The following is a 21,205-nucleotide window of genomic DNA, read 5'->3' on the forward strand; positions in this document are numbered from 1 at the left end:
TTGAAGAACTAGTCTTACTCATTTGCTGTGCATGCATGTCCTTGACAGTATGCATAAAATATGAAGTCATTAAGAGCTGGTAATGAATATGCTGAGTTAGGACTGAGCAAAGCAAAAGGGTTTAGAATAATATCCAGCAAAAGAACATGAAGTGGTCAAATCATTTGTGGATAATATCACTACAAGAAAAACCTCTCAGCATAGGTACTTCTTCCAGAATGTGCTCTCCAGAGCTTCTCAAGACTTCACTAAGCATGAGCATGTATTTAAATTACCCCAGCAGCACTTTATGCAGTACAACCAGAAGTTTTGAAGAGTCAGAAATGGAACTTTCATCACAAAACTACCTATAAATGTAAAAGCAGAGTTGGAAGTCTTTAAAATCCTAGTTGAATTCCTAAAACAGAATTTGAATTGAGCAATTCAATTTTGGATGTAAGGGAGTACAAGCTGAAATGCTGAGAAATTCACTTTGTAACTACACAAATGTTAAATGCTGGTTTGAAAAGCACAGTGTGAAAGCTTTTAAAGAGGTCTGAACATAGCCTTGAATTTTCAAGGTTGATATGCCTTGAGTCAGAATGACAAATGGAACGATAGAATAACAGAAAGATAGATAGAACATTAAATAGATAGGAAGAATGGATGGAAGGTCATATGTATGAATGGATGGAAAGAAGGGCAGATGGATGGACAGAATGACTGAAAGAACATTACATGGATGTAGGATGGATAGACAGACAAATGGATGATTGGATGAACGGAAGGATGGATGGAAAGGCAGAACGATGGAATCCACCAGATATGGAGCTTCTGTCCTGGACAGCTTTCTATAGCTGTTGTTGAGGTCTACCTGAAAATACAGGAGGCTATTTTAAGGTTTTCCTGTAACAGGATGAGCTGAATGTGTATGAGTGATGGAGAGTACCCGCCATGGGCATTTTCATCACAGCTACATGCCAGTTTGGCAAAGCCTGCAGGTCTGTATTCTCCTTTACTCTGTTACTCTGCTTAATGGTCCACTGGGTACAGATTTTATCTCTGAAAAACATGCACCTGAAGACAATCTAGGCCTGCGTGTGCCTGCAGCTATGTTAATATACAGCATACACCCACTGGAATAAGTGTCATGGGTCATGGTTCATCGTAGGGGGGCACTGCCAGCTGTCAAGGCTGTGGTGCCTTATGATGAATGGGCCTCATTGACTGCCAGCCTTTAAAATCTGATTGCAGGGGAAAGATAATACTCCTCTATCTTGAATCCCGATCGCTCGCTTTGTCAGGGTCATCTCACCCTTCAGTAAGCAGATGAGGACAACCAAACGCAGCAGGAGCCGCAAGATTGTCGACTTTCGAGCCGTCATTCACTGCCAAAATGGAACGTGATGAGTAAAGAAGCGAAATTAAAATAATCGATCTTCCGCAAACTTTGTTCTCAGTCGGAGCGCAATAGTACATGATCATTCTCATCATTTCAACAAGTCAGTCACGGCAATATCAAGATCGATAATATGCTAAAACGTCAGCTTAACTTGCAAATGCAGTCTGAAAGAGTCTTGGTATTGTAATATAACTTTATCATGATTGAATGTTGCATCTTTTTTTTTCCAGACAAATGAAAGCTTATAAATAAGTGCATGGCCTGTGGGGTAAGAACGGCATAAGAGTGATGTCTCGAATGGGAATAAGATGATCAGTGTGTCCTCCATACGTCAAAATGGAGTGAGGGGACACTCATTGAAAACATCAATCACTTCTCCAGCGTAAGACTTTGATGAATCCTCATGCCCATGATGAACTGACCATGATTTGTACTGTAGTATTCTCAAGTCTAGGGGTCAAATGTACTAAACAGGGCAAATTAGCCCTAACACCACAACCCCATAAAAGCATTCATGGCAGTGGAAAGCTGTGTGTTTCTACTGGCAATGCTCAAATAAAGAACACACACTTGTAAGAGCAGTGCAAATTGATGCAGGGTCGTAAACAAGCAGATGCCATGCTAATTTGAGTGTTTTTTTTCTGATATAATTAATTGTCCTGTAGATGAGCATTAGAGTGATAAACAGAGCAACTGCAGCCGCAACCCATCCTTGGGAAACATCCACACACACATTCTCACACACACACACATACACTACGGACAATTTAGACTACCAAATGCACCTGTACGGCATGTCTTTGGACTGTGGGGGAAACCGGAGCATCCAGAGGAAACTCACGTGAATGCAGGGAGAACATGCAAACTCCACACAGACACGCCAACTGAGCCTAGGCTTGAACCAGCGACCCAGCGACCTTCTTGCTGTGAGGCGACAGCACTACCTACTGCGCCACTGCTTCACCCTTACATTTTCTGATTATTAGTAATCTAGACATTTCAGCCAATTAAAAAAAAAAATATATATATATATATATATATATATATATATATATTAGGGATGTGCGGAGCAGCCGGTATTTGTATTTGTATTTGTATTTGTTGAGGGGGAAAAGTATTTGTATTTGTATTTGTATTCGAGTAAAATTCAAAATGGCGCAGAAATATATATTTTTTCTATTACACTTCTAATTTACGTTATAGTGAAAGTATTGTTTAATTATACCCATTATATAAATTATAGATATGCAATATTGGCTGTTGTTTTTGAACATGTGATAAGAAATGTCATTGAAAAGAAAATACCATAGAAGCCATTATCTCATCCATGGTTAAACCAACAACTAATAAAATACCATTGTGAATATTATGAACCCCACCACCACCATTCTTGTTGAAGGACACTGAATAGACAGAATAAAAACAAATAATACTTCAAAAAACTGTTCTTCTTCTGAAAGAACTTTTTTCCAATGGACAGAATTCCAAAAATAAGCTAAATAAATCTAAATAAAACCCTGCCTGGGAGATCTGGCAGAACAAAAGTATTCTATATAATACTAAAAGATGCAGCCCTGCTATTATCATCTGCCAGCCACAAAAAAAAAGACACAAAGTTTGTTTGTTAGTTTATTTAGAGATATCTGCAAATATTTTTCAATGGAAGTCAATGGAGGAATATGACTAGTCAGTCATAATATATTTGCAGATATTTCCAATCTGAATTATAATTATGACAAGTCAAAATATAATTAGAGATATCTCTAAATATATTTATGGATAGTCTCAACAAGGTTTAAATGCTAAAACGGCTTGCCATACGCACAGCAGCACAGTGGAGATTTCTCTAGTTATATCGTTTCAGTCGTTTGTTATGCAGTGACATGCAGTCAAATATTTCGCCAAACAGTCCTTAGGGATGCGGTGACACGCAGTCAGATATTTTACCGGACAGATCCGCCACTTTTGGCGCGCATAAACAATCATTAAGCTCTCGTGCTGCAGGAATGAGGAGGTCTGCTGAAGGCGCGCAGCTGACGTGCAGTGAGAGGTTTGCGTCTTTAATAAACTACGGCAGTTTGCGATCACTGAACAGTGAGAATGATTAATAAATCCATATGAAACAGCCCCTTAACAGTCACGTCTCGCTTTCAGTTTCGGGCTTTGGCGCGTTTTGCACTGAGCGTGTCTTTCTCTCTCTCTCTCTCTCTCTCTCTCTTTCTCTCTCTCTCTCTTTCTCACTCACTCACTCACTCACGCGGGCATGCACTGTGGTCTCATGAGGAAACGCTGCTTTTTGATATAGTGTTTTTCTTGCTCCCGAATACAAATAATTTTTCAAGAATTTGTTCGAATCAAGTATTCGTAAAAACACGCTATTCGTGCCTTTCCGAATACCGTATTCGGGTTCGGCTCCACCCTTAATATATATATATATATATATATATATATATATATATATATATATATATATATATATATATATATATATTATTTTTGTTAAAATGGCTGAAATGTCTAGATTACTATAAATGTTTTCAAGAGTTCACACTTAGCTAATAATTGATAATAAGCTTGTTTGACGTGCTGTCCCGGGAGAGAGCCCTGAGCTTATAAGATCCTCGAGCCCTGCGCTCGCTCCCGTTGCAGGGCGAGAGGGGAGTTTGAGCTTAGGTAGATCTCGGTGACTCCCCCTCCTGCTTATTGTAGCTAAGTGTCAGATATGGATGGTGAGAAGTTGTACTCGGAGCTTGGCTAAAAATTTTGGATTAATTGTTTAGGGTGTTTGTTTTTGAACTGTGGGAGGAAACCGGAGGACCCAGGGAAAACCCACACGAGCACGGGGAGAAAGAGCAAAACTCCGTACAGAAATGCCGTCTGATTTGAAAGAGTTATATTAGATTAGAGCTACGATTAGAGCTGGCTCTGACCTCCATTTATACCTTTCCAATGTTTTTAGCAAAAATGTGTGTGGATCAACATCTGTTGGTGCTATAGAGATTGAGACTCCACACTAGACTTTTTGCATTTAAGTCATCCATAGTCCCAAATACTTTAGACTGCTGCAACCTTTATAAATCACATTACATAAATTAGAAGTAAAACTCTTATAAATGCAAATACAATAAGCTCAGCTGCAAGAATAACTGGGTCCATAGCTTTTCATCACAAATTTTTCACTGCATGTAAATTTTTTTAAAGACCTACAGTGTTTGTGCTTTCTGCAATAGCATCCAGTGTCAGTGACCTTCTGACCTTTGCCATGTTCTCCACGAAGTAGATCAATGTCATCCTCATCCTTCCCATCAACCTGCAGAAAGGACTCTGTCACCCCTACGCATCTGGTTTGACCCTGAAAACTGCCCTGAGATATTTCCTTGTCACAATATCCCTGGAGTCATCCAAGGTTTCACCTTCCACTTGACATCTCCTTACACCAGCAAAAGATAGAAAGCCAAGCCAATCTGACCATCAGCACTAACGTACTTTAAGCTGGCACACTCTGAGCACAAGAACCTTGAATATTCACTAACACCCAAATGTAACCTACTAATTAAAATTACACTCCATTACCAGCAAAACAACAATCATTAATCAGAACTGAAAGTCCTGCAAGCGACTCCATACAGCCGTGGCAGCTGCTGCTTTTCAAGAACAGAGAGTAGTGATGCAAATTCTTATGTTTTGTCTTCTTTCACTTTTTCCCAAATAAACTGTACAACTGCTCAAAGAAAATGATTGATCTGTCCTTTTTTCATTATTTATAAAATAAAAAGGTAGAAGATTAGAAAAGTTTCTGAAAATTATTATTATACTCTGTTAATTATTATAAGTGTGTGACGCAGTGGAGCAATGGGTAGCACGGTCGCCTCACAGCAAGGAGGTCGCTGATTCAAGACTCAGCTGGGTCAGTTGGCATTTCTGTGTGGAGTTTGCATGTTCTCCCCGTGTTTGCGTGTGATACCTCTGGGTACTCTAGTTTCCCCCACAAGTCCAAAGACATGTGTTACAGGTCAACTGGGTATGCTAAAACAATAGTGTATGGGTTTGTGTGTAAATGAGTGTGTATGGATGTTTCCCAGTGATGGGTTGGGCTGGAAGGGCATCTGCTGCGTAAAACATATGCTGGATAAGTTGGTGGTTCATTCTGCTGTGGCTCCAAGTTGTTCTGAATAGGAGTTAGACCTGGATTTGACATACAACATCACTGCAGTTTTGTAATACTCAAGGCCTGTCTCTTTTGAAGGTCTTGGTCATTTCTTAGCGAATTTCTACATTTAAGTTTGCAAAGCTACTCACACAATGGGAATAAAAAACACACAAAACATATATAGATAAATAATAAAATTATAAAATTTATATTATAAAGTTATATATTAAAATAGATAAATTATCATTGATTTTAAAAAGTATATAAAAATAATGTTGTATGTTAAAATATTTGAAATAAAAAAAAAAAATGGAAAATTAATTAACTAATCTTTTATATAAATATATTTTATATAAATATAAATTTTAAAATTATTTTAAAAATAAAAAGTGTAATTGTTTTTAATATTAAAATGTACATTAGTTTATTTGGACATATGCATTTTAATGTCAACCACAAAAAATACAACCGTTTTCTAATCCCATACACATCTATTTCAATGCCCTACCTATATATCAGATATAAATATTGGATGGGAAGTTGCATCTAAGGCTTCATTGAAATCATTGTAAAATATATATAAAAATAACAAATCATGTTCTTATCAATGCATATTAGTAATCCAAAGCTTAATTATGATCTATATTTAAGCCATTGATTCTGCATATACAGTAATAAACAAAAAATAAAATAAACTGAAAAAAATGTAAAATCTCAAACAAAACTTCACATTTTAATGTTTGGCGTAATGGAAAATTTCTCATTTTGACAGATGTATTTGTGGCTATTGGCAAAAATATACCCAAGTAGCATACCACTGGCTATGTGCTCTAGGATCACATATAAAACAAATAATGATAATTATCTGTTAAATAGCTGCCAATAGCTGGCAGCTAGCTCTCTGCAACTCTCACGTGGTCGCCTACTGAAGCTAAGCACGACTGTAGCTGGTCAGTATCTGGATGGGAGATCACATGGGAAAACTAGGTTGCTGCTGAAAGTGGTATAAGTCAGGCCAGCAGGGGGTGTTCAACTTGCAGTGAATGGGACTCTATACTGCTTAGTGAGTGCCATCTTTCGGATGAGACGTTAAAACGAGGTCCCGACTATGTGGTTGTTAAAAATCCGGGATGTCCTTCAAAAAAAGAGTAGGGGCTGCCCATTCCTATATCATAATTGGCTTCATCACTCTGTCCCCTCTCCATCATCATCATCCAGGTGGATGCTGCACACTGGGGTTGGATGAGGAGATCCCCCCAATGTGTGCTTTGAGTGAAAAAAGCGCTATACTAATGTAAGGAAATATTATTATTATTATTATTATTATCATTATTATTATTATTATTATTATTGCAAGAGAAGCTTACCCTACAATTTCATTGAAACAAAAAATAATAATAACCATAATGCTAATTAACAGAGTATTTGAACTTCGCATGCAGTCTTAAAGGAATTGCCAATGCTACTAAGCTTAATCATTATTGCTAATAAATGCACTGTAACAAGATCATGTGTAATCACAAACCCTTCTACTGCATTTATTTTAATACACACTCTATTAAAAACCCATTAATGAACAGAAGCATTATAATTAGCAGTTGCATTCACGCCGTACCTTGGCAGGAACATTCACACTCCCACCATTCATTCTCTTAGCGGTAGTAGAGTGTCCAATGCCTGTTTTTACTATTCAAACCACAGATCTCGATTCCCTCGGGGAAAGTGAACAGAACATGGGGATGACTTGTGTGTTGGATTTGCAACAGTGTAACCTAAATTCACAATCCTCACGCGTCAGAGGCACTTTCCTGCATGTCCTTAAGAAAATTACACTGCCTCAAAACCTAAGCCTTATACTCAGATTCATCCATGCTGCATCACATGGACAATAATGGGAAACAACAGCCTGGATTCCACTGAATTGTGCATGAAAAAATAAGAGGAGCAAAAAAAAGCATTTTGGGCTGATCCTTAATGGAGCAAAACTGCCTTTGCTTACAATGATGATACCATCTAGAAATCTTCAAAAGCAAACCTTCATGCTGACTGAATATAAATGTTGTCATTGGTTTGTTCACACAGCTGTAACTGTATGTTTATTTTATGCTTTAATATGATTGTATGGTGCCTTTCATGCAATGACAGCCTAAGACCTGTGTGAAGCATTCACTGACAAGGTTACATTGTGATCTCTCTGAAAGATAACAGAAGACAAAATGCCTTAGTCTGCGGTTAAAAGGGGGAATTCATTTATAAACGTAACAAACAAACCTATAAATAAATACTTTAACATAAAAAAAAATAAAACTATAACAATATTAAATAATTAATGAAACAGCATTAGGAAACAATATTTCAGCAAAAATATAAATAAATGATTAAATAAATAAATAAATAAGCTCTATTTAGCTAGATAAAAAAACAAAATAAATTATGGTTTTTAAAAAAATTATTTAATAGAAAAACAAATACAAATATTGAAAAAACAAATGAAATAAATAAATAACAAATTAGCCTATTTAGTCAGATAAAAACTTAAATAAATTTAAGGATTTAAAATTGTTTATTTAATAGAAAAAACTTAAACAGTAAAAATATGTATTAAAAAACAAATGAAATAAATTAATTAATCAATAATAAGCTATATTGAGTCAGATAAAAACAAAAATAAATTCAAGTATTTAAAAAATGTTTATTTAACAGAAAAAATATATAAACAAATGAAATAAACAAAGAAACAAAAAAAACAAATAAATAAACTTCATATATATATATATATATATATATATATATATATATATATATATATATATATATATATATATATATATATATATATATATATATATATTACACTGCAAAAGTACATTGTATTTAGAAGTGTAAATATTTAATAGCAAAAAGTAATTATGTATAAGTCAGTAAATAATTTAGTAAATATATACATCAATGGACTGATTCTGATGGACTGATTGAGTCATTGATTCATTGATTAAACAGCTTAACAGGTCTGAAAAATGCTGTTTTTGGCAAGAATAATATTTGTATATTATGGTATAAAAGCCTCGAATGAAGAAATAGACAGTAGGCATGATATCTATTTTTTGTGGTACAATATATAGCAACAAAATGTATTGTGATAAGCGATATTATTGTTATTTTAAGACCATTTTGACACTATAATAGCATCATAATGCAAGTACCCTCTTACAAAGACCACATAAGATTGGTTGCACTTTATATTGATGGTCCTTTTGTTGAATTTAAGTTACATTGCATCAACATACAAAATAGTTCTCATTAGATTATAAGTAGACTGTTAGGTTAGGGTAAGTGTTAGTTGACATGTACTTGCTAAGTTTCTTATAGTCAGTTAAATGTCTGTTTAGCAGCAGTATCACAGCAGACAGTCTACTAATACTCAAATGAACCATCAAAATAAAGTGTTACCATAATATTTTTTTCTTAATAATATTTCACTTATTTATAGTAATTTTAACAATTTAATAATTAGGCATTGGAATCAGATTGTGAAAACACAAATCCTAAACAAACAAACAAACAAACAAACAAATAAATAAATGAATAAATAAATAAAATGGATGGATGGATGGATGGATGGATGGATGGATGGATGGATGGATGGATGGATGGATGGATGGATGGATGGATGGATGGACGAATGGACTGGATGGATAGACAGATGGATGGATGGACGAATAAATGAAAGAGTGAATAAACAGCAAATAAACAAACAAACATAGAGAAAGACTCTACTGCAAAAAGGTAAAGGGCTTCTGAAGGGAACTCTGACAGTAGATCGTGACATGCTATGCGAGAAAGTGGCCCAATTAGTTGTTGTCTAAGCTAGAGTAATACGGTTTGTTTGTTGGAATGCTTATTCAAGCTGGCCATCAGATATTTTCCCACTAATGACCGTTTGTACCAGCATCTCCTGGACTTTCTTGACCTCAAAGGTTCTATGAACTTGTTAATGGGGTGTTGCCATTAGCAACAAAAGCGGAAAAAAGGCTCGCTGTAATGAGGATGATCAAATTCTGAAAATGTGTTCTGGAATTATGAGATATCACATAAGCATCTGACCCAGGATTTAATGGCTATGGGGATAGTTTGATCCTCCTCCAGCTTCAACATATTCTTATTTTTTCAAGCAAGAAAATAAGGTTTGGATTAAACCAGTGCTTCACACCATCAATAAACAGAACGCTTTTGATGTACGCCTCATTTATAGGTAGGTTTTTAGAATTACTATGTAGGTTTAATTTTTAACATTAGGTCATTTTAAGCTAATTCATCAGTTTAATTTGACGTTAAAGGTATGTTTTTGTACTGTTATTCAGGGTCCAGGGATGACACAGTGGCTCAGTGGTTAGCACAGGCACCTCACAGCAAAAAAGTTGCTGGTTCAAGACCCTGCTGGTGTGCTAGCACAAACACTTAATTCTGCGTTTGGTGTAAACATACATTATTGTCAATACCAGCTATTTTAGAGGACTTGAATGATTTTGTGACATATTCTAGAAATACTAGAAATCACAGATTTGAAATGACCAACATCTCTTGCAATGGCTAAAATGTTCGCCTTTGGCGCTTATCTGGACAGCCTGCTGATGTTTCAGTGTTTCAGTCACTTTAGATCACCTCTCCATCTTTTGTAAAGATTTGCTGCCAATTTAATATTGGGTTTATCAGACAATTAAAGGAATGTCCCCCAAGTATTACATTAACACCGATATCTGTGAAATTTACAAGTGTTCACTAACTTCAACGAGGGCTTTTTTTCTTCTAATATCTATAATAATATTTTATATTATAATAATAATTACTTTTTCTATATTTGTATCTCATGAAATATGTTTACACAGTGTTCATTTACAGTGCTCAGCATATATAAGTACACCCCTCAAATCTATTGTCTAAATTCACATTTTTATATTTTAAATCTGCAGCTTATCTAACAAAATAACAAAAAAAAAAGACTTTATAAAAAGAAAAAATCAAGAGGCAACTTTTTTTTTTTTTTTTTTGAAATTTTGTAGTTTGTAATTTTTTTGCAATATTTTGCTTGAATTTAATTGTATTATCTTTCAACTTCTAAACATGTTTGGAGACTAAAATATTTATCTAATAAATATATCTGTTTAATAAATCTGTTTAGTTTGAAAGCATCAAAATACATTGCCTACATTCACTGAGAAATGCATACAAATATAAATTTTTAAAATGAGGTGTACTTAATTATGCCGTGCACGTTATTCTTGTTAGGATAACTATAAGTATAGGAAGCAAGCTCTACAGTACACCTCATTTATAGGTAGGTTTTTAGAATTACTATGAAGGTTTAATTTTTACCATTAGGTAATTTCATCAGTTTAATTTGACGTTAAAGGTATGTTTTTGTACTGTTAACCAGGGTCCAGGGATGACACAGTGGCTCAGTGGTTAGCACAGTCACCTCACAGCAAAAAAGTTGCTGGTTCAAGACCCTGCTGGGCCAGTTGGCATTTCTCTGTGTTGTTTGCTTGTTCTCCCCATGTTGGCGTGGGTTTCCTCCGGGTGCTCTGGTTTCCCCACAGTCCAAAGACATGCGCTATAGGTGAATGGGGTAAACTAAATTGGCCGTAGTGTATGCATTTGAGAGTGTATTAGTGTTTCCCAGTACTGGGTTGCAGCTGAAAGGGCATCCGCTGTGTAAAACATGGCAATAAAAATAAAAAAAATTTTCTATATTTGTATCTCATTAAATATGTTTACAGTGTTCATTTACAGTGCTCAGCATATATAAGTACACCCCTCAAATCTATCGTCTAAATTCATATGTTTATATTGTAAATCTGCAGCTTATCTAACAAAATAACAACAAAAAAAACTTTATAAAAAGAAAAAATCAAGAGGCAATTTTTTTTTTTTTTGAAAATTTGTAGTTTGTAATTTTTTTGCAATATTTTGCTTGAATTTAATTGTATTATCTTTCAACTTCTAAACATGTTTGGAGACTAAAATATTTATCTAATAAATATATCTGTTTAATAAATCTGTTTAGTTTGAATGCATCAAAATACATTGCCTATATTGACTGAGAAATGCATACAAATATAAATTTTCAAAATGAGGTGAACTTAATTATGCCGTGCACTGTATTCTTGTTATGTTGTTGTTGTTATGTTAAACTATGAGTATAGGAAATAGTAGAATGTTCTCTAAATTTTGATCTCCAATGTATATGTTAAAGATTAAGGGAATTTAAATTTCTCACTTCCCAAGCTCTTTAAAGCATGCAGTGACACAAATGTTTATCATCTCCTGATCAGCAGGACATTATTGTGCCTAGACAGCTTCAATATATTGCGCTTATGGAGATTAGACAATCCTCATCACATCATTCCACAGGTGTTTCCACGGCAACCATCAAGGCAACCCTCACAGGACTTGCCTTCTAGTGTCAGAAATTGATTAAGACAGCCATCACATCTCCTTTACGCTATAGTGACAGCACAAGGTGAAAATATTCACTCAAAAAAGGTAGAAAATTGGAGAAGAGAAGCAAGGCGATGCTGACAGAACTGGGGCTAGTTGAGGCCCACTGATCTGCCCAGTAAATCGCCTTGGAGGGGTCCTATCTTTTCGCTCGCTCTCTCTTTTCTCGGCCTCCTCCAGGCAGAAAATTGTGTTAATGCTTCACTAACACATGTCAGGCAAACTAAACGGCACCTTGATAAAGACATGAGCGGACAGTAAGGCTGCGAGGAGAAAACAAATGCGGGGACCAAAAACAAAAGCAAGAGCTCTTGACATAGGCCGCCTTTCACAACCCGACACGATGGGGTTGGAATCTGAAGGGTTTGGGTCTCCGGTCTTCAATCACATTAATTAAAATGGAGGATCCTTCACCATGTCAATCTAATCAGCATGTTGAAATCTCTCAAGTACACCGCAAATACATGATGGCAGCGGCTGAATTTAATCGAAGGCTTAGCGATATTTCATGGGTGTTATCTTGTGTTACACGCTTCTTACAACAATGGCTGGAGATGCTAATAAGGGGCATTGCATTTACATGCATTTATCGTTCAATAGGAGCTCTTTTAATTCACTGATAAAACAAGGCTGTTATCAGTGACAGCTGGGGCAGAAAATGGCTTTGATAATAAACTCTTAAAGGGATAGTTTGGGCAAAATGACAAGTTTGCTATATTGTCACATTCTTTCATTTCAGTGTCTTTCTTCTGTTGGAAATTTCTGAATAATAATGTGTCTTTATTTTAAAATAGGTGAATTAGGACTGGGGAAAAAAAAATTACAAAATACAAATAAACCACAAATGAATGTTGAACTGTGTCCAACATAAACCCTTCCCTCCCTTTTGTAAAAAGAGCTTTTACAAATATGTATACAACAGTTCTGTTTAGTTCTCGAATCTGATTGGCTGATAGCCGTATAGAATCTAGATAGATATTCTGCAATATCAGAACTCGTACAGCCTCCTCACCCTTCTCTATTACTCCACCCACACAGAGTGACAGCAGATCAATAGACTCACTACAGGTTGACAAATATAGCAGCTGTTGGACAACATAAAGTACTTTTGAGGCTTTATTAGGCAAGACTATAATTGTTTAGATCGCAACTATGCAGTTTATTTATAAAGATAGAGCCTATTTGAAATATTTATAATTTCACAAATACAGCATGTCGGCATCCATCAGCTAGTCATTGAGCAGAGCGTTGTACACAAGATAGCGACCGAGACCGCATAATAAGTCATTACAGGAGAAAAACTCTTGTAAAACTAAAAAAATAAGGCTGATCAAAACAATACAAATCTGGTAAGTGACATTTAAGTCGATCTTTATCTTTTGTAGGTTGCAGTGCTGTATTTATACCATAGTAATTGTAGTACATTGAGTGTGAGATGGGACTCACATAAGGAATGTATATATTTTGTGTTGAACAATCTTTGTATAATTCTGACTTACTTTTTGCTTTTCAGGGTTAATTATTGTGATCTCCAGATTGCAGGGGAGAAATAGTAGGAAATGCCTCTAGACTAATGGCATTTCAAGCTGTTCAGCCTTATAATCCTAAATTGGAAACAAAATCAACTGTTTTGTCATCACTGCAGATATTATGCTAGAGAATCATTCCAATACTAGCTCTAAAGTGACGTTGGTGAAGTACTGTAGCAATGGTTCCTGCTGTTCTGACGTCAGCAACTGATGTGAATAAATGGCAGAAGAAAGTAGTTCCTCTAAGGTTTTTGAGACTCTTCGTGTGTGAACACTGTTCATTATTGCTCTAAATATTGTCAAATAATCATCATGATAATATTTAATCATATTATGGTGTCATAAAGAATTCTCCCATTCCTTATAAAATTGGATCAGTTGTTTTACAAGATATTTACAAATTATATTATTTTAAAATATGCATTGATTAGCTTACTTTAGTGAATATATAAAGCTTTTTTAATTTGCTAAATTCTTCATTTTAAATAATAATATATTGTAATGTTTTTATTACTGAAATATCTGTACACTTGACAATTAATGTAACATAATTAAACTTTTTTTAAAGAATTTTATTATTACCAATAATCTTACATCTTTTACTTAGTCATCGCTTATTAATTTGCAATATTTGACAAGTTATCTATTTAAAAAGGATTATGAGCTAAAAAATCCTGCTCATTTGCCACATAAAATTAACACATGCCAAAAGATGTAGAACACGGTGTGATTTTAATAATACTTTAATAACGCTTCACTTCCTTTTAAAGCCTAAAAGTACCTATTCTAACTTAATGTAAAAATGTTTCACCTTGTATTCAATGGAGTAAAAAGAGCTCATTTTGAACACTGTTGTAATTCACTTAAACCTTTTCTAGCCTCAAGGCTTTCAGATTAGTTTAGGTTCAAGTGGTATTTGTAAGGAATTGAATGCAAGCGTATCATGTGTTTTTTTAAGCATAAAGCAAAATTTGTTGTTTAAACACGAAGAACTGAATTGATTAAAGAAAAAATAGTGATGCATTTTGAAAATCTCACAATCAATTCAGAATCAATTTATCGTGTAACTTTTCACCACAGATCTACAAAAAGGCCTAAAAGACTGACAGGCTATTGGTGTAGCTTATAGTTTGAGAACAGAAGACTGCTTACTTCTACCCAAACTACAAAATATTTAACCAGAGCTTGATGAGACAGGAAAGCTTTTTATAGAGGTAGGGAAGCTATGGTGCATCAACGGAATAGAGAAGATCAATTCAGCCCTTTACTAGACCGTCTACAGGTTATGAATCACAGTATTGCCGAAGATCTGTAGCCAGTTCAGGATCTTGCAAGGCCAAGAAGTCATCATCAAAACACTCGCACTGAATGCCAAAGACGGAGAACTATTGGTCCAGCAGACAGACGACCTTACAGACTCAATGGATTGGCTGCTCACAGATCAAAAGTAGGAAGATACATCAAAAAAAAAAATCACCCATTCCTACACCGTCTGAAAGTTCAGTGCCATTTCAGGATTATTTTTCCTTCCACAAACGCTTGCTGATGAGTGCGATAGAGTAAATGCCTGATTTTTCCTAAAGTGAGTTCTTGAGTCAACACTTAGATCAACACAGAGGTCACTGTAACTGTTCATGTGTCCGCTTTCATTCCTTCACTGTAAGGCAAAGAAAGATGGCATGAAAGAAACAGGCAAATATTTGAAGGACCAAAACTAGCTTGGAAAAAAAGCACACGACAGACAGACAGACAGACAGACAGACAGACAGACAGACAGACAGACAGACAGACAGACAGACAGACAGACAGACAGACAGACAGACAGACAGACAGACAGACAGACAGACAGACAGACAGACAGACAGACAGACAGACAGATAGACAGATAGATAGATAGATAGATAGATAGATAGATAGATAGATAGATAGATAGATAGATAGATAGATAGATAGATAGATAGATAGAGATCAAATTTAAACTAGGGGTGTCCACACTCGGTCCTAGAGGGCCAGAGTCCCATTGAGTTTAGCTCCAACTTGCTTCAACACACCTGCCAGGAATTTTCTAGTACATCTAGCAAGAGCTTGATTAGCTGGTTCAGGTGTGTTTGATTAGGGCTGTAAACTCTCTAAGACACTTGCCGCCAAGAACCAAGTTTCCACACCCCTGGCTTAAACTAAGCTAAACTACTCTAAAGTATGGCTGTATCTTAAAAGCAAGGATTCTGACACAACAACATGAAGCTTTACAAAAGTTGTGTAAAAGGGGGGAAACACAGCAAACTTAATGAAACATTTGAAATCACATGGAATCAATTGTACTGTGTACAGAAATGTATTGTCTTTGACACCTTCCGACATCATCTGGCACTTTCACTGAGCACATTTTTATGGACACTAATACTCCAATTTTAATATGAGGACAATACTCTGATTAAGAGTCTACCATGTAAACAGCAATTTTTGATTACCTTACAGACACCCGCGCCTTATAATGCGGAGGTTTTTTCTTTTAATTCGTTGTGCTGTATCAAATTCCATTAAAACATCTCTTCCACCAATCCTTACTTCATATTCTCCTTCAATACCTCAGTTTTTTTCACAGAGCATGAACAATATGTTGCTGAATAAAAGTGAAAGTGCCAAACTGCATTAAAAGTCGACAAACTAAAAATGAAATACCGAAACTACATGAAACTCTGGAGAAAACATGGATAGTGTGGTGACGCAAGGTTATTCAATCTATGTGCTATAACAAGTAAAACAGGGTCATGAAAGGAACATACAAAAAGCAACTCATGTAGAAACCTTAATCATGTTATTGTCTTACTCAGATTAAGGCAAATATTCAGACTACTGATGTCCATGTAAATGTAGTCACAAGCCCCAACTCTAAAAAAAGATGTCCCCTGATTTTAATGACACAGGTTAGTAGCAAGCTAATGTAATGCAAACCATAAATTCATGCTAACAAACAAATTAATCAAAAGAAATATATTAATACAATGCAATTAAAATATCTAAAATATGAATTGATACCTTAAACTTTAATTACACTGTTCAATAAAAATTTTGTTTTTTTTTGACAAATTTTTTTTTCAGGTCATCCACTATAATTTTAGGGCTCAAAGGTATTGGTTTAGGCACCGTTTTGGCACCAAAAGTATCGATTTAGCGCCGGTATCGAGATAACCCCAAACGATACCCAAACCTAACTAAAATTCTATAGGTAAAGTTAGCATTGTATTATACGATATTTTAAAATGCCATATTGAATACAAAACTGCAGATTTAAATTTTAATAAACAGGAAGAAGGATGAAATTATTTTATAAAAAGCCCAAGAACCTCATACTAATTTATATAATGTCTTTCTAAAAACCAACTGTTAACACCCTGGTGAATGTTTTAATCTTTGCCCTTTTAATATGCACAATAGAATGTCGTCTAACATTATATGAACAAAAAAACAGCCATTCCAAGCATGATAAACATGTTAAAATGAAGCATTTCAGTATAATTTCACACATTTAGCACTGACTTACACATGTTAAACTATACAGTTTATTGCCCACAATGTATTAGAAAAAAAACAAGGCAAAAAAAGGTCTAAAACTGCATGTAAGATTGAACAGCACCAGCCTTGTTGTTGAGTTGCTCTTTAGCAGTAAACAGAGGTGTAAAAGTATGCTGAGCTGGATCACAGCCTCATGCTCACATCATTATACTGGAGCAGGACCAAATTTGCATCACAATTGCCACCAGCGAAATTTCTCACCTCCAGCTCGATCACGGTTGCACACACGCGAACACACACACACAGCTAAATGCAGAGAGCCTCCGCTTCATAAAAGAGCACAGACGAAATCTACCCTCTCGCAGCTATGCTGTACAGACATATTTCAATAGCTTAAATTAATAGTTCACCAAAAATGAAAATTCCGTACCATTTACTCATTCTCATGCCCTTCCCAACCTGTATTACTTTGATTCTTTGTGAAACACAAAAGGAGAAAGGGGAGGTCTTTTCACGATGCTCTTTTATGTAAGATTACAATGAGAATGTACTGGAGGTTTTGATCTTCAAACAGAATGAAAAACACCACAAAAGTGTTATTATATTCTTATATTCCATACAATGTAGTGCATTCATTAAACTTATATATACAGTATGTAACATGTAAACACTACCTGACAAAAGTCTTGTCGTTGATCCCAGTTGTAAGAGCAACAAATAATAACTGGACTTCTAGTTGATCATTTGGAAAAGATCTCCTATGAATCATCTATTGAACTGCATCCCAATCATCACAAATACTGCAGATGACCTATTGGAACCTGCATGGACCCAATATTCTCATAAAAATCAGTCAAGTTTGATGAAGGAAAAATTATAGTTATGAATTGTCACTATCAGCAGGATAGCGCTCCTTTTCATACTTCAGCCTGCTCATTAAAATCCCTGAAAGCAAAGGTCAAGGTGCTCCAGGACTGGCCATCCCAGTTACCAGACATGAACATTATTGAGCATGCCGGGAGTAAGACGGAGGAGGCATTGAAGATGAATCCAAACAATCTTGATGAACTCTGGAAGTCCTGCAAGAACGCTTTCTTTGCCATTCCAGATGACTTTATTAATAAGTTATTTGAGTCATTGCAGATATGTATGGATGCAGTCCTCCAAGCTCATGGGAGTCATATACACTGTTAATTATATTTGTCTAAGCAAAGTCAGATCATACTGTCCAAACTAAATATTTATTTTGGTCAAATAATCATAATCTAGAGGCCTTTGCCTTTCATATAAGCCACTTCTGATACCAAATGATCAACTAGAAGTCAAGTTATTATTTGTTGTTCCTAAAACTTGGATAGGCGACAAGACATTTGTCAGGTAGTGTACAGTATATAAAAATGTGCACACTGCACCATATCATAAAAGTATACCCTTAAAAATAGCAAACCAAGTTTAAAGGTCTTACTTATTTGTACATTTTCAATCATCATGTCTTAATAACCATGTTTCAGTACATTAAGTTCACACTTAATCATGTTTTAAAAGTTTTTTTTCTTTTTTTCACTCTCGATGTGCCAGTAGCCAGTAGATTTTTCAGGGCCACACTCGAAACCAAGGGGTAAGAAAATTTCCCAGAATGCACCAGCCACAACGACAGCATAGCTGCACCTGGAAGTTTGCAGCAAATTACACTGTAAAAAAATGCAGGGTTCCACACAATTCATTCATGTTGTTCCACCACAAATTTATTAAGTTAACTTAACACTTAACAAATTTATGTGGATTGAACATAAAATATAAGTTGTCCCAATGAAATCTCAAGAACAGTGTTGTTTCAGCTTATTTTAGATTAGTTTGAACGAGCAAACAAAAATATTTTTTGTTTGTAGTATTTTTTGTCATTATTACAAATTTCAAATGACATTTTGACAGTGTCTGCTCTAATGTTAATGATGTTTTCATGTGTTTATATAGATGAATATGGCCACGGCGTTAATGCACAGTACAGTTATGATCTTATTGCCACAGTAGATCATTGTGACAACATCATATTGTTGCCTTCAGTGATTTCCTGAAAATAAATACCCAAAAATAACACAACTGGAATAACTACAGTAGTTGCGATCATCGATGTCATATGAAGCAAGAGATCGCAATGACATATGATGATTTGTGCAGGTGCTGTAGGGCTGTCCCATTTTTAGGGGTCAATTTTTCACACTCTGTTTCAAGAGCCAAGGGAAAGGGGAAGGGGTGGGGTACAAAAATAGAATTGGGATTGGGCCTAAGTAAATTGACATATTTTATCCCTTTAATCTAAATTACTATCATAATAACAGATATCAAATATCATTTTTAACAGTACGTTGAAGGTACTATTTCACAAGGGTAAGCAATTGCCAGTATCATATACAATAAACTCTCTGTCTCTTTTGTCAATACTGAGTGTTCGAAAAAGCCAAAGTCCTTTTCCAAGTAAAAGCAACACTGATTTATCTTTAAGGGCCAGAAACTGTCATTTTAACTTATAGTAACATTACCATTTGTTTTCTGTAGTAAATAAGTATTAAAGACTTCCTTATATAATGTAAGCAGAACTGAAATAAAACCAAGCCTGTTCCTGGGGACAGAATAACTATAAATTGTAGATGACAGTCCCTGTTATATATTCCAGATAGCACAGTTACTTTTATTTGAGCAGCCTAAAAAATAAAATCACACTTATTTCCTGGCCAGGAGGTAAGGCTGTCATGTATAAAGAGCTCGGTGGATGTATTAAGCATCTAGGCAGGTATTGCAGAAATCAAGTTGTATATTAGACTGGAGTGCCAGTTACTCGACTGTACTTGTCCTTTGGTAAAGAAAATGATTAATTATATTCTCACTTCTTTAATCTCTTTCAGAAGCTCGGTGAAGTTTGCTTAGGATCAGCATTGGTCAAAATTAAATATAAAAAAGATGTATGTTGTATGAAAATGGATGACTCGGAGATGGATGGATTGATGGATGGACTGACATGAATGAATATGAGTGGGGATGGATGGATGGATGGATGGACGGACATGAATGAATACGAGTGGGGAAGGATGGATGGATGGATAGATGGATTGATGGAAGGATGGATGGATGGATATGGATAAGCAGGGGAGGACTGGTCATCTGGCAGACCGGGCAGTTTCCCGAATTCCTGCAGGGCCAATGTACTTTTTTGGCCTAGCTGATCATCTTCTTATGATCTGATCGGCCCATAAAACACTTAGCAGACTGTCATTTTTTTCTGACAAATAAATTGACGATGCTGTCATCTGTGATGCTCTGAAAGTAAGATGTTTCTTTTTTGGACAGACTGGCCCATGTGACATAATCTGCAGCCCGTTGGTTCTTTTCTTTATTAACATAGGGCTGACCCATTCACAAACTTCAATTTTGGGCTCTGTATAAGCGTGCAACGCCTGTGTGTATTTGTCAAAATAGTCGAGAGTCATGCCTGTGCCACCCCACGTGCAAATGTAAAGAGCAGAAGCAGCAAGCAGCCGTTTGCCTTTTGCGCCTGCAGCGTGCAGCGAACTGACAACTGTAGCACAGATCAATATTCTTTTCTGTTCCTCTCAGTCTATATAAATATACTTTTTTTTACTTCATCATCTGCACCAAGGCCCGCGGCAACTTCCTCCTATGCTTAACCTGCAAGTCTTTATTTTACAAAGTATATACACATCATAAAGAATGTATGCTTCTCAAGCTCTATGAGGGGTGTCATTCATGTATTTTAAGATGCACTCGGCCAGAAGACAATCGCATGAGATATCATGTCATTTTGTTTTTTAATCGTCAGCATGATGTAGGTTTATAGTGACAATAATATTTATACAATATGGTTTTAATGATATTTTTACATGACTAAACTAGTGCGCAACTTAAGCAAAACTAATACTTTTTTTTTTTTTTAAATTTAGTTTTGTAGTTCGGGCCCAAACAAATATATGTTGCATTTTTAATTTTTTAAGGTTCATTTGATTGACTATATACAGTCTTTAAGCTATGTTTGATGTTTCATTGTTGAGTCAAACATTTTAAGGGTCTCTGACACATTGCTTTTATTATTTATCTCTATTTTGGTAATCAACATTA

The 21,205-nt window shown here is 35.5% G+C and overlaps 2 long non-coding RNA genes across 4 annotated transcripts in view; one reads left to right on the plus strand and one right to left on the minus strand.

Moving 5' to 3' along the window:
• The window catches only part of LOC147832620 (uncharacterized), a 335,349-nt gene that overhangs the window by 243,373 nt on the left and 70,771 nt on the right, over positions 1-21,205 (minus strand). The window lies entirely within an intron of this gene.
• The window catches only part of LOC141379159 (uncharacterized), a 136,018-nt gene continuing 118,042 nt past the window's right edge, over positions 3,230-21,205 (plus strand). The window contains exon 1 of the long non-coding RNA XR_015945377.1: positions 3,230-3,475. This is a non-coding gene — a long non-coding RNA (uncharacterized LOC141379159). The remainder of the gene's footprint in view (positions 3,476-21,205) is intronic.

The sequence above is a fragment of the Danio rerio genome, chromosome 19, assembly GCF_052040795.2.
Source record: "Danio rerio strain M-AB ecotype USA chromosome 19, GRCz13ab, whole genome shotgun sequence".
NCBI lineage: Eukaryota > Metazoa > Chordata > Actinopteri > Cypriniformes > Danionidae > Danio > Danio rerio.